The sequence below is a fragment of the Zosterops lateralis genome, assembly GCF_965231275.1.
Source record: "Zosterops lateralis genome assembly, chromosome: 18".
Classification (NCBI taxonomy): Eukaryota; Metazoa; Chordata; class Aves; order Passeriformes; family Zosteropidae; genus Zosterops; species Zosterops lateralis.
Genome location: NC_139778.1, coordinates 274,756 through 285,374, shown reverse-complemented (window position 1 = coordinate 285,374; position 10,619 = coordinate 274,756). Strand labels below are relative to the sequence as shown.

The window sequence follows — 10,619 nt, the reverse complement described above, 5'->3', positions numbered from 1 at the left end:
CAGCCAATCACAGCCGGCAGTTCTCGCATAATGAGCGAGGGCGGGGCTAGGGGCGCAGGGGGGCGCTCTCATTGGCTGGTGGCGGGGCGGGGCGGGGCGGTGGCTCAGTCGCCCGCCGCCGTCGGGAGGTCGCCGCGGGCCCTCAGCGCCCTGAGGTGAGTCCGGGCGGGCCCTGAGCTCTCCCTGCCTTGGGAATCACCAGCGGGGGTCGGGCACTGGCGACACCGTGGTGTTGAGGTATCTCAGTCATTTTTTCTCTCCTCCTTACCCCCAAATGCTTGGGTAGCTGGGTTTTCAGGGCGTTCCTGGGGGGGGGTAATTAAAAAAAAAAAAAATTAAAAATTCCTTTTAGCACAGTCAAGGGATAATGGTTTTAAACTGACAAAGAGCAGGGTTGGATTAGATATTAGGGAGAATTTTTTACAATGAGGGTGATAGAAAAGTCTCTGAGGTTGGCAGGAAAAGCTGTGGGAACATTCCAGGCCGGGCGGAGGGGCCTGGAGCGGCCTGGTCTGGTGGAGGGTGTCCCCACCTGTGGCAGGGGCTGGGCCACACAACCTTTAATGGTCCCTGCCAACCCAAACTGTTCTGTGATACCATGATTTGCTTGTTCTTTTGATGAGTTGGCTTTTTAATCAGCTGCACCCACTGTCCTGCTGTATTTTCTGAAATCCCTGGTGAGATTTGCCACAGCCCACATTGTGGGAATAGCACACAGGAGCTGAACCCAACAGAACTGGTCCTGAAAGGCAAACTAAGGACTTCTGTCTGAGGAGACCCTTCCCTCAGTGCCATTAATGGTGAGACCCTCCTTTCCAGGACCAGATCACACCAGCATTCTCCAGGGACGGGGATTTTGCACTGGAAGTGCTTTAGCCAGTGTTCTCCCACCAGTCACGTAACTCACAGCTCCAATGCATTTGCACAGTTTTTCTATCATGTTTTTATTAAAAGATGCATTAACGCTGGTACATAGGTGGCACTGCTGGGCTCTGTGGTGTGAAGGGTGATCCCAAACCAAGCAGAGATGGAGGTGCCAAGCTGTGGCAGGAGGAATTGCTCTCCAGTTTCCCTCTGTGTCCTGGCAAAGCTCTGCCAGCTGGCCTAGATAGGTAATTGTGGAGAGAATTAAAGAGGGCTGTTCCCAGCAATGCATGAATCACAGCTGTGGGCAGCAATCATTCCTCGTGTGCCTCTCCTGCACCCAATTCACTCACCTCTGCACTTGGTGTTTTGTACAATTCCTAACAGAAAATCTGCTACTTGCACACACGGGCTGCTCCACTGCCCATTCCCACAGCCATGAGCTAACAGGGAAAGCCTTCAGACAGAATAATTCTTGTTCCTTACATCCACCAGCACCAGCCAGGATAATACCAACAAAATGTCACAGAAAGTTTGTTGTAAGCCTTTAATATTTGTCAGCTGCAGCTTGTAAAAGTTGGATTGGCTTTTTAAGAAAAATAGCCTCAAGATAGGTTTTACTGGAATTCTATCTTCAACTGTTGGAGGTCAGGACTTTTCCCCCCAGGAATGGCAAATGTGTAAGCGATTGAAAACAGCATCTCATGCAGAGGGATGTCAGGAGGAGGGCTGGGCTCTCCCTGGAACATGGAGTGTGGCTGAGAGAGGTCTTGACCTCTGGATTGGGAACCAGTTGTGGCTCCATCCTCCAGACTGACCCACGGGGTGCAGCAGGAGCCCACATTGCTGCTTGGCAGAGCACAGGGAGCCTCTGTTCCTGCTGCTGTCTCAAGAGCAGGGCTCTGGCTGGGCTCAGCACTTGCTCTTGGCTCCTGGAATTTGCTCAACAAGCCCCAGGCAGCAGCTGTGGCAGAAGCATGTGTGTTGTGGCCACGGATGGGGGCATAAGGCAAGAAAAGTTTTGAAGGAACAGAGTTGGAGAGGAATGGGCACAACCAGAAACGCACAGCTGGGTTTGCTCCATGCCCTGGAATCAGAGCAGTGGTTGTCTTGCTGGCTGGTTAATCAATAACTAATTGAGCTGCATCAGCACAGTCTCTGTGTCCTGTTTCTTGATGAATATTGATTAGACAGGTGGCACTGGGAAGGTGCAACTCCTGACAAGGGGTCATGGTAGCACTTAGTGGAGCCCTGCTGAGATGGGCCTGGAGAGTGCAAAATTCACTCGTTAAACCAGGGCAGAAAGCAGAGAACCCAGCAGGCCTTTAAGCCAAGGTGATGCTGCCCAGAGAAGCTGTGGATGTCCCAGTCCTGGAAGTGTTCAAGGCTGAGTGGGGCTCGGAGCAATCTGGTCTGGTGGAAGGAGTCCCTGCCCATGGCAGGGGGCTGGAATGTGATGGCCTTTAATGTCCTTTCCAATCCAAACTTTTCTGTGATTTTATGGTCAAATGCACAGTGAGGTGAGAGGAAGAGTGAGGTCTGTCAGCTCCCCTCACCAATATCTGGCCCTGGGTGACTCTTCCCAGGGCAAGTGTCCTACAGGTGTGTCCCATGTGCTTTCCAGAATTTTCTTGGAGTCTAGACACAAGGCAGCAGTTCCTAGTGCTTCTCCTGTCCTGCCTGGATGCTGAGTTTCACCTTGTTGCTTAATCTCTTCCCAGTCAGAAAATCTCTATGTCCTTTTAGCAAATGAAGGGGCCGTTTCTGAAATGCTCTGGAATGCCCTTTCTTCTGAAAGATGAAGGCTTCACACACAGCTCTTCAGAGATCTGCAGGAATAAGCCCTGATGGGGTGACAAATAGGAGCAGGTACCCACAGTCAAGTCGGTGTGCTTTTGGTCCCAATCCAAACAGGCTGCAGTTTTCCCAACATGGTTAAAATTCTGTTTTGAGAAAAGCAATTCACTATTTCATGATGCGAATCAAGTGCATGATCATGGGAAAATGAGGCATTAGAGCGTGTAACCCTGCAGTGCTCTGCTGTGCAGTGACCTGGCCAGAGAGGAGGGGACTACCCCCTTTTTGGGAACCCAGAACGCTGAGGTGCAGGGCTTTGCTGTGAGACTTCTACATTCCTCATCCACCCACATGTATCTGTAATGGGATTTTGTTCTTATTGCAATACTCTGAGATGTTCCTCAGTCACAGAACCTTATAAGCCCTCTCCCCCTTGCAGGGTCCCACGAAAAGTCCTGCACTTCTTTATTCACTTTTTCCCACCCTAGGAAATCCTTATTGCTGTCTCCTCCCTGCCCCTCTGCCACACATCCTGTGCAGTGCACCCTGTGCTGCTCCAGAGGATGCAGGAGCTGAGGATCACGGACAGATAAATCCTGTGTGTCTGTCAACAGCCGTCTCTCCACCGCTGCACACATCTGCTGGTCTTGTCCTCATGTCACAACAGTGAGGTAAGAGCTCAGTCTTTCCTCAGAGTAAGGCACGAGAACATTTACCACAGGGGAAAGGCATGAGAACATTTGGGATTTTGTCCTGAAAAATTCAGCTTTAACTCGTAGAGGTGCAGCTTGCAGTGAGTGTTCTTGGATCAGGATCACTGGACCAGCAGGCAGTGGCCATCCCAGCTGGAGGGGACAGGCCACAGGGTGACTGTGGGACCCAAAACAGCTCAGTCACTGGCCAGGCAAATGCCCAGCACTTTATGCAGCCCCTCTGCACTCAAGTCTAAGTGGCACATAATGCCTTAGAGCCCTCAGCCGTGGCTTTGTAACTCCACCACTGACCAGGGACGTCCCAGGAGCATCCTGGGGAGACCCCAGGGACATCTTTGTCTCTCAGTGTCCCACTGGGCAGTCCTGGCCATTCTCCCAGCAGGGCCGTGGGCAGCACTGCTATACAGATGTAAGAGGAGATTTTGTTTCTCTTAACCTGAAACCATTTCCTTTCCCCCACTGCCCTCCCTCCCCTTGCTCCCTAATTCATCCCTGGGGTTTTAATATCTATTTCTCCAAGTGCCAGGAGCCAAATTTACTGCTGGCATAACTGCACTGACTTCAGTAGAGAAGAGCGTTTAGGGTGCTCCAAGGAGGCGTAAGTAGGAGTGATATGATGGAATTGAGTAAAGGAAAATACAGTCTGACTGTCAAGATGAGTTTCCCTACCATGAAATCTTTAGACTGTGGAAGTTTCCCAAGGGAATGAACAGAAACCAAGTTGCTGAAATCATTTTAAACCAGCACAAGAGAATAGGAAATCAGCCTGCTAACTGGCCAGAAGGAAAGGAGAGATGACATAATACTACTTTTCCATCTCTAATTTCTGTGGCTGTATTGCTTTGTCCATGGAATTATTTTAATGCAACTGGATTTCTCTTTCTTTTGGGTGATGCAATGGCCCTTGCTGCATTGGAGAAGTTTCAATTCCTCTGTCCTGGATTAAATTCTGTCCTGGATTAAAGCAATAACCACTGCAGTCCCCACTAGTCTTCCTCTTACTTCTGCTGCTTGTGAACCCCTTCTGGGGTCTTCTCAGGCTTTTTCCCTGATTTACCTGAGCCTCTGGCTCCAGTCTTGTACTTATTGACCAATAACACAGAGTGGGCCAGCCAGGGGGAACAGTGGGAGGGCTCGTCCTAGTGGAGCTCTGGAAGGTGCCAGACATGGAGCTGTAACTCACTGGCAGGCAGGAGAGAGCCCACAGATGGACATTTCCCTGCCTTCAGGGATTCTTCAGGTAGATTCCTTGTAGGTAATTTGCTGGAAAATCATCAAGGAATGATTTCCATCATTCTGTATTTCCATCATTCTATATTTTCATCATAAAGGAATGATTTTCATCAAGGTACACGGGGAAATGCTGCTTTCCCTGGTGGCCTCTGGCTCTGGTAAACTCCATCCCTGCCTAATTTGGCTCCGTGGATAAAACCAGGGCTGCAGATGCAGTGGCCATGCCCTGCTACCACCCAGTGGCTTGGGCAACCTCTTGCCCACAGAACTTCCTAATGTATTTATGAATGACTTAACATTTGCTCACTGCCTCAGCAAAGCTCTACTGTGAGCAACCTCCTACCTTGCGCAGTTCCCAGATAATTACAGATTAGAAGTGGCTAATTTTTATTTTCGTAAAGCTGTCAGAGATCTATGTTTGTTATTATTGTCTCCTAGGTTGCCAGTTGCATAAATACATATGTAAAACCCCCTTTGATCTCTGAGTATAATGACACAGATTTATCAAATGTTTGTCTTCTTCTGTCTCTTTGAAAAGGGTGATTTATGGAGTGCAGTCCCTACCTCCCTTCCTCTCTTGAAATATGAAGTGTTTGTGATCAGCCAAGGTAATATTTAATATCCTGCCAAGAATCCTTTGCACTTCCTAACAAATGAACTACAACCTAACCAAATGGTTCACATCTGTTTAGCCTCTTCTTTTTAACTAAACAAATTAGCATTAGAATACCTGGGAGGAACACAAGGTCCCTTTCTAGATGACAGAACACAGACAATTATTAGCAAGGGGAGTAACTGTACTGAAAGGAGCAGGCATGGACCTAGCAGATGTTTTTACATCTCCTGTAGTGTTCATGAATGACCTGCACCACAGTGGACACGCTGCCACAGCCTTTTGAAGTGGGTGAGGAGTCCATTCACAGTCGCCTTCTGAATGAAATTAAAGGCACCAGCCCCTGTGAGTTAAGTGTTCCATTTGAACCACTTCCAGCAAAGGCAGATTTTGCTGGGGGGACAGTGCATCCCCCATAAATGGCTAAAATAAAGAGCATCACTCCACCCCTCCCCACCCACTCAGGCTCAGGATGCTCAGGAGGCAACAGCTCTGGTTTTATTTCTGTTTTCACTGGTGCTTTCTCATCCCAAGAGCATTGAACAACCCAGCCCCATCATCCTTCCTCCCTGGGAAATAAGGTGTGATGGGTTATTTGGGTTTTAGGAGAATGCAAGACACAAATGAACATCTGCAAAATATAGTTTGGATTATTACAGCCTCCTACAGTCAGTACATGGGCAATTACAAGCTCACACCCCTTCAACCACACAGTGCCTTTCAAGCACCCTTATTCCCACTGGGGTCACAAACACCTTTTAATCAGAGATTCAGGAGAGGCTCTGGGGAGGAGGTGGGACAGGACCAGGTGAGACGGGCTCCCCACTGAGCACTCAGTTAATTGGATTCATCGCTGGAGAAAGTAGCCAAAGGAAACGTGTTATTAGGGCTAACACTTAGTTTTTATTGTAAATGTTTTGAAAAAGAAAACACTCTAAAGCTTCACAAAGATACTGCTATTAATATATCGTCCAAATAACAAGTGATTAAAACCAACAACAGCTACTATGGAAATGTGGCTTTGCAGCACTGGACTGCATGGGATGCAGCCGGGAAAACAGATCAGCGGGGTGCAATTATAAATAAAAACAGTTCTGCAAAGGCTACAAAAGCAGCAATAATCGGTCTGGTCTGTGGTTTAGTGAGGGCTACAGACATTACGGGAGGTGTTATTTATTACCAGAGCCAGGGACACTGCTGGATGGAGGGATGCAACTTCGGGAGAAATCAACAGAGGGAGTTCCCGCCACCGCAGCCACCGAGACTCGGCCCGCACATCCCGCAGCCGCGGGGAGCAATCGCTGTGTCCCCCTGCCCGTCTGCACTCGCTGTCCCCTGTCCGTCTGTCCAGCGCGCCCTCCCGCAGTCTCCCCGGTAAGAAAGGCACACGAGCGGCGGGCGGCGCTGGACCGTCCCCAGAGCTCTGTGGTCCGACGGCACCTCTGACACGGTCACGGCTCCAGAGAAAAACGCCACCGAGGCTCAGGTCTTGCAGGTACCTCGTTCAGCTGCACTTCTTCCAGCCTGGTCGCTCCTCACTTCACGCACGGGCATCTCCCAAACACCCCCCCTCGGAGCAATCCCTGCAGGAAGCTCCCGGCAGGAGATGGGACACAATTCTGGGTTACTCCTGGGGACCGGACCTGCCTGGCAGCAATTACACAACAGAGGACAGACTCTCTCCCACCCTCAAACAGAACTAAAACATCAACGGGCAGCCCTGGAGGCCCTGCCTGGCCACGGCCCATGGAGTCCCACAGGGTGTAGGACTGACCTGCACCTCGTACAGAGCTCTGAGCAGCACAGGGAACATCTGCCTGCAGGTGTTTCCACTACACTGTTCCCAGTGCTCATTTTTTAAATGAGAAGGGTTAATAAGCCTCACTCCAACATTTTGACAGCTCCTGCCAGTCCTTGCTCCCTTTGAAAGCCAAGTGCAACGTAACAACCAGGCCAGAGCAATCAGATGAGGAGAAGAGACCTAAATAATATTCCTCTCTGCTGCTGGGTGACTCTGCTGCCACCCTGCTTCCCACTGGCAGGCCTGAATTTCCCTTTGGTGTTGCTGGGACTGGTTCAGTGCACGGATGGCCTTGGCAGCTCTGCAGCACAAATATCCATCCAAACCTCGGAATTCAGGCTGTTCCTTTCCTCAGTCTGGATGCAGTCCAGCAGCTCTCCTGGAAGCACTGTGGAAATCCCTCAATTACTTTCTTTGCATCTCTGTTTCAACTTTAATTAGATACAGTGTCTCTTCTCCATGGAAAAAAAAAAAATCCCAAATATCTCTCAGCCTTTCTCAGCAGCAAAGATCTTTCTCTGTGATTAAAAAACCAAAAGATGGGTCTCTGAGCCAGGCACTTCTTTGCAAATGAGCTTTGAGTGCTGTGTGTCCAGTCCTGCAGCAGAAGAAGTTCAGTGCTGGAGCCTGTCCTGCCAGGCTGGGAGAACCCCCGGCAGCCTGGTCTGGTCTCTGTGCACCCTACCCAAAGGTATGACTCTTTCCCTCTTCTCCCTATTTGCTTTATGGATGAGGAAGATAGGCAAGATGCCAAGATATCCCCAGTCATCCCAGTTAGGGACAGTCTGGTCAGTGTGAGAGATCAGATCCCTGCTGTTTCCAATCAGAAAATCCAGGGCAATTTCCCAAAATCTGTGTTTCCCTTGAAGAGTCTGGCTACCACCACAGTTTTGAGGGGAACAGGTAATTTGTGTTACAGCATACATTCCATGAAAAAATGTATAAAAGGGAATCTGTAATTACAGGAGAAAGTTTTAAAAAGGGGAGCAGGGAGCAGAAAGGAATATGGAATTGCATCTGGGACAGCAAAACCAGGGAAAAAAACCTCAACCATCAAACGGTTAGTTCTGGGGGCTGTCCACACTTTGGAGACACATGGAAAGCTCCCTTTAGGTACCCCCTCACTCAGTGGGCAAGACTGAGTAAGGTGTCCTACGAAAATGGGAATAAAGGCATGAATTTAGAGCTGTTTCAGCTCCAGTGGTGAGGGTTGGGCACCCTCCTTTCTAGCACCTTTTTCTGAGTCCTTGTGCTCTCCCAAAGTACATGAGCCATGGCAGCAGCTCTTCACCAGCTACCCAGTACAGTCCATGCCCACCACATGCAAAGCATCTCTCAGGGAGGGTACTCAAACATGCATTTGGGAGCCACAGTCTTTCAGGCACTGGGAGAAACACCCAGCACCTTCCCAGAATGGTTTAATGCACCAGCCTGAGCTCGCTGCCAAATCCTCAGTTCTTGTTCCAAGGCCTGGGGGTGCCAGAACTGGTTAGGAATGGTAGGAAAACATCTCCATATTGTGGGAAAACAGCTTGTTTTGCCAACCCTGTTCTGTGAAACAGATGAACGGTACTTTTTTGAAATACTGGAAAGTGGCCCAAGCCGCTGACCCAGGCTGTAAAATCTTCAGCGCAAACAGGTGAAGTCTGGAAGCAGAAAAGCAGAGGGTGACGGACCATGGTGCAGACTCTTCAAGTGGAGCCCAGTGACAGCACAAGGAGCAGTGGCCATAAACTAAAGAACTTTTACTTCCACTGAGGGTGGCAGAGCACTGGAACTCCCAGGGCAGGTGTAGAGTCTTCCTTTCTGGAGACATTCCAATTCTACCTGGACATGTTTCTGTGTCACCTGCTCTGGATGACCCTGCCTTGGCAGGGTATTGGATGAGATGATCTCCAGAGGTCCCTTCCAACCCCAGCTATTCTGGGATTCTAGGAACAGAAGAGTTCAGAAGGCAGCTCTAAAACTCACTAAAATTCCTGTTGGAGCTGTAGAAGCCTGTAGTACTTCTATTTCAGAGGGGATTAAAACACATTGAGGGAATCACCCAGAAGGGAGGAGGGTCATCACTGATGACACTTCTGAACTCGCAGCACAGTTGTGACCTTTGACTCCCAATTAACCCCACACTGTCTGGGAGATGATGAGCATTAGAAGCAGACACTGACTTACCTTGGGCAAGGCCAAGTGCTGGACACGCACCCCTGGGGGACAAGCCCTGCCCTGACACACTGACCTTGCCATGATGGGAAGAAGGAATTGCAGCACCAAGAGGCAAATAAGTGACTCAAGGTCCCACACGCAGCACAAGTGGGATCCTGCATCCCATTGAGCCCTCACCAGGACTGGCTCTTTGCCAGGTTAAGAAATTCCATGACTCAAAATGCTCTTGGAGACAGACAGCAATGGACATATAGAAGAACTACCACCTCCAGCAGAGCTGCTTCTAGGAAACAGTGCTGATATCTGTTTTAATAGCAAAGTGTTCTGTAGACAGCCTGCATTTCCAAGGAAGAGGGAATATCTAATCACCTCTGCAGAGCAAACCAGGACATGCTTTATATCTGTAATGATAATGATTTCTAACAGTATCACTGTTTCCATTCCTACTTTCCTGGGACTGTCAGAACAGAAAGGGATGTTTTGTGTAAGCCTTGAAATGCCGTGGCCTGGCTGAGTGGGAAATGCTGCTAGAGCCATGAGAGTGTGAATGTGTGATTCTGCTGGGGCAGATTATATTGGAGATTGATACAGGAAGTGAGAAAAAAAAAGCTCAGTGGGGGAAATGAGAAGGGAAGTGCTGTGAGCACAGGGATTGGGTTTTTTCACTCATGCTGGAACAACGAGCAGAGCATTTTGTTCCATCAACTGCCTTCTGTGCTGGGACACCTGCTGTGCTGGGATGCCTCCCTGGCAGGAGTACCAGGATGCCTGCTCTGCTGTGAGCCACACACAGCTCACACAAGGCCTGGGGCTCCTTGTGAACCTGACAGCTTAGGGCAACTCCCAGCCACACAGCTCAGCTCCCCACAGCACCTCCCAGGCCAGTGCTGTGCTCCGTGACCTGCTGAATGTCAGGGCAAGGGAGAGAGGAAGGGACCCAGCGTCCCTGCAGCTCCTCAAAGCCTTACCCAGCACTCACCTTGCAGGGCTGTTCAGAACAACAGGCTAAAAGAGACACGAGCTGTTCCTCCTCCAACAAGAGGTACCTCCGTCCCTATTTTACAGCTGGAGTGCATTTCTTCTACAGAGGTCTGGAAAGAATGAAGATCTCCTGAGCCTCAGGGCTACTGTTTTATCCACAAAACCACATTAAAGATTTAAAGTCCAAATAGACAAAATCCAGCTTCACCCTCTGGAGTCACTGGTTCGGATTCCTCCATAAGCTTTAGGGCAGGCTTCTGGTGGTGCAGAGCTGCCTCCTGTGACAGCAACACTGAGATGGGACCCTGTCAGCTACCAGCAGGCCCAGGGCCAGGAAGGACACAGCACACCACTGCTATTTTTCCACAACCACATAAAGAATAGGTATTCCATGGCTGGGGGGTGGAACAAGATGGTCTTTAAGGCTCCTTTCAACCCAAACCATTCTGTGATT

General features: G+C 49.7%; 1 long non-coding RNA gene across 3 annotated transcripts; it reads left to right on the top strand.

The window, feature by feature from the left end:
• The first annotated feature begins 102 nt into the window (after positions 1 to 102).
• LOC310916922 lies at positions 103 to 10,326 on the top strand. Of its 3 annotated transcripts, none has more exons than XR_014591364.1 (4): positions 103 to 155; positions 3,150 to 3,332; positions 5,146 to 5,215; positions 6,404 to 6,542. It is a non-coding gene; the product is annotated as an uncharacterized lncRNA (long non-coding RNA). The 3 variants fall into 3 exon arrangements; XR_014591363.1 differs by lacking the exon at positions 6,404 to 6,542 and adding an exon at positions 10,171 to 10,326 and having other exon boundaries at positions 124 to 237; XR_014591365.1 differs by having other exon boundaries at positions 124 to 237.
• Positions 10,327 to 10,619: the final 293 nt, after the last annotated feature.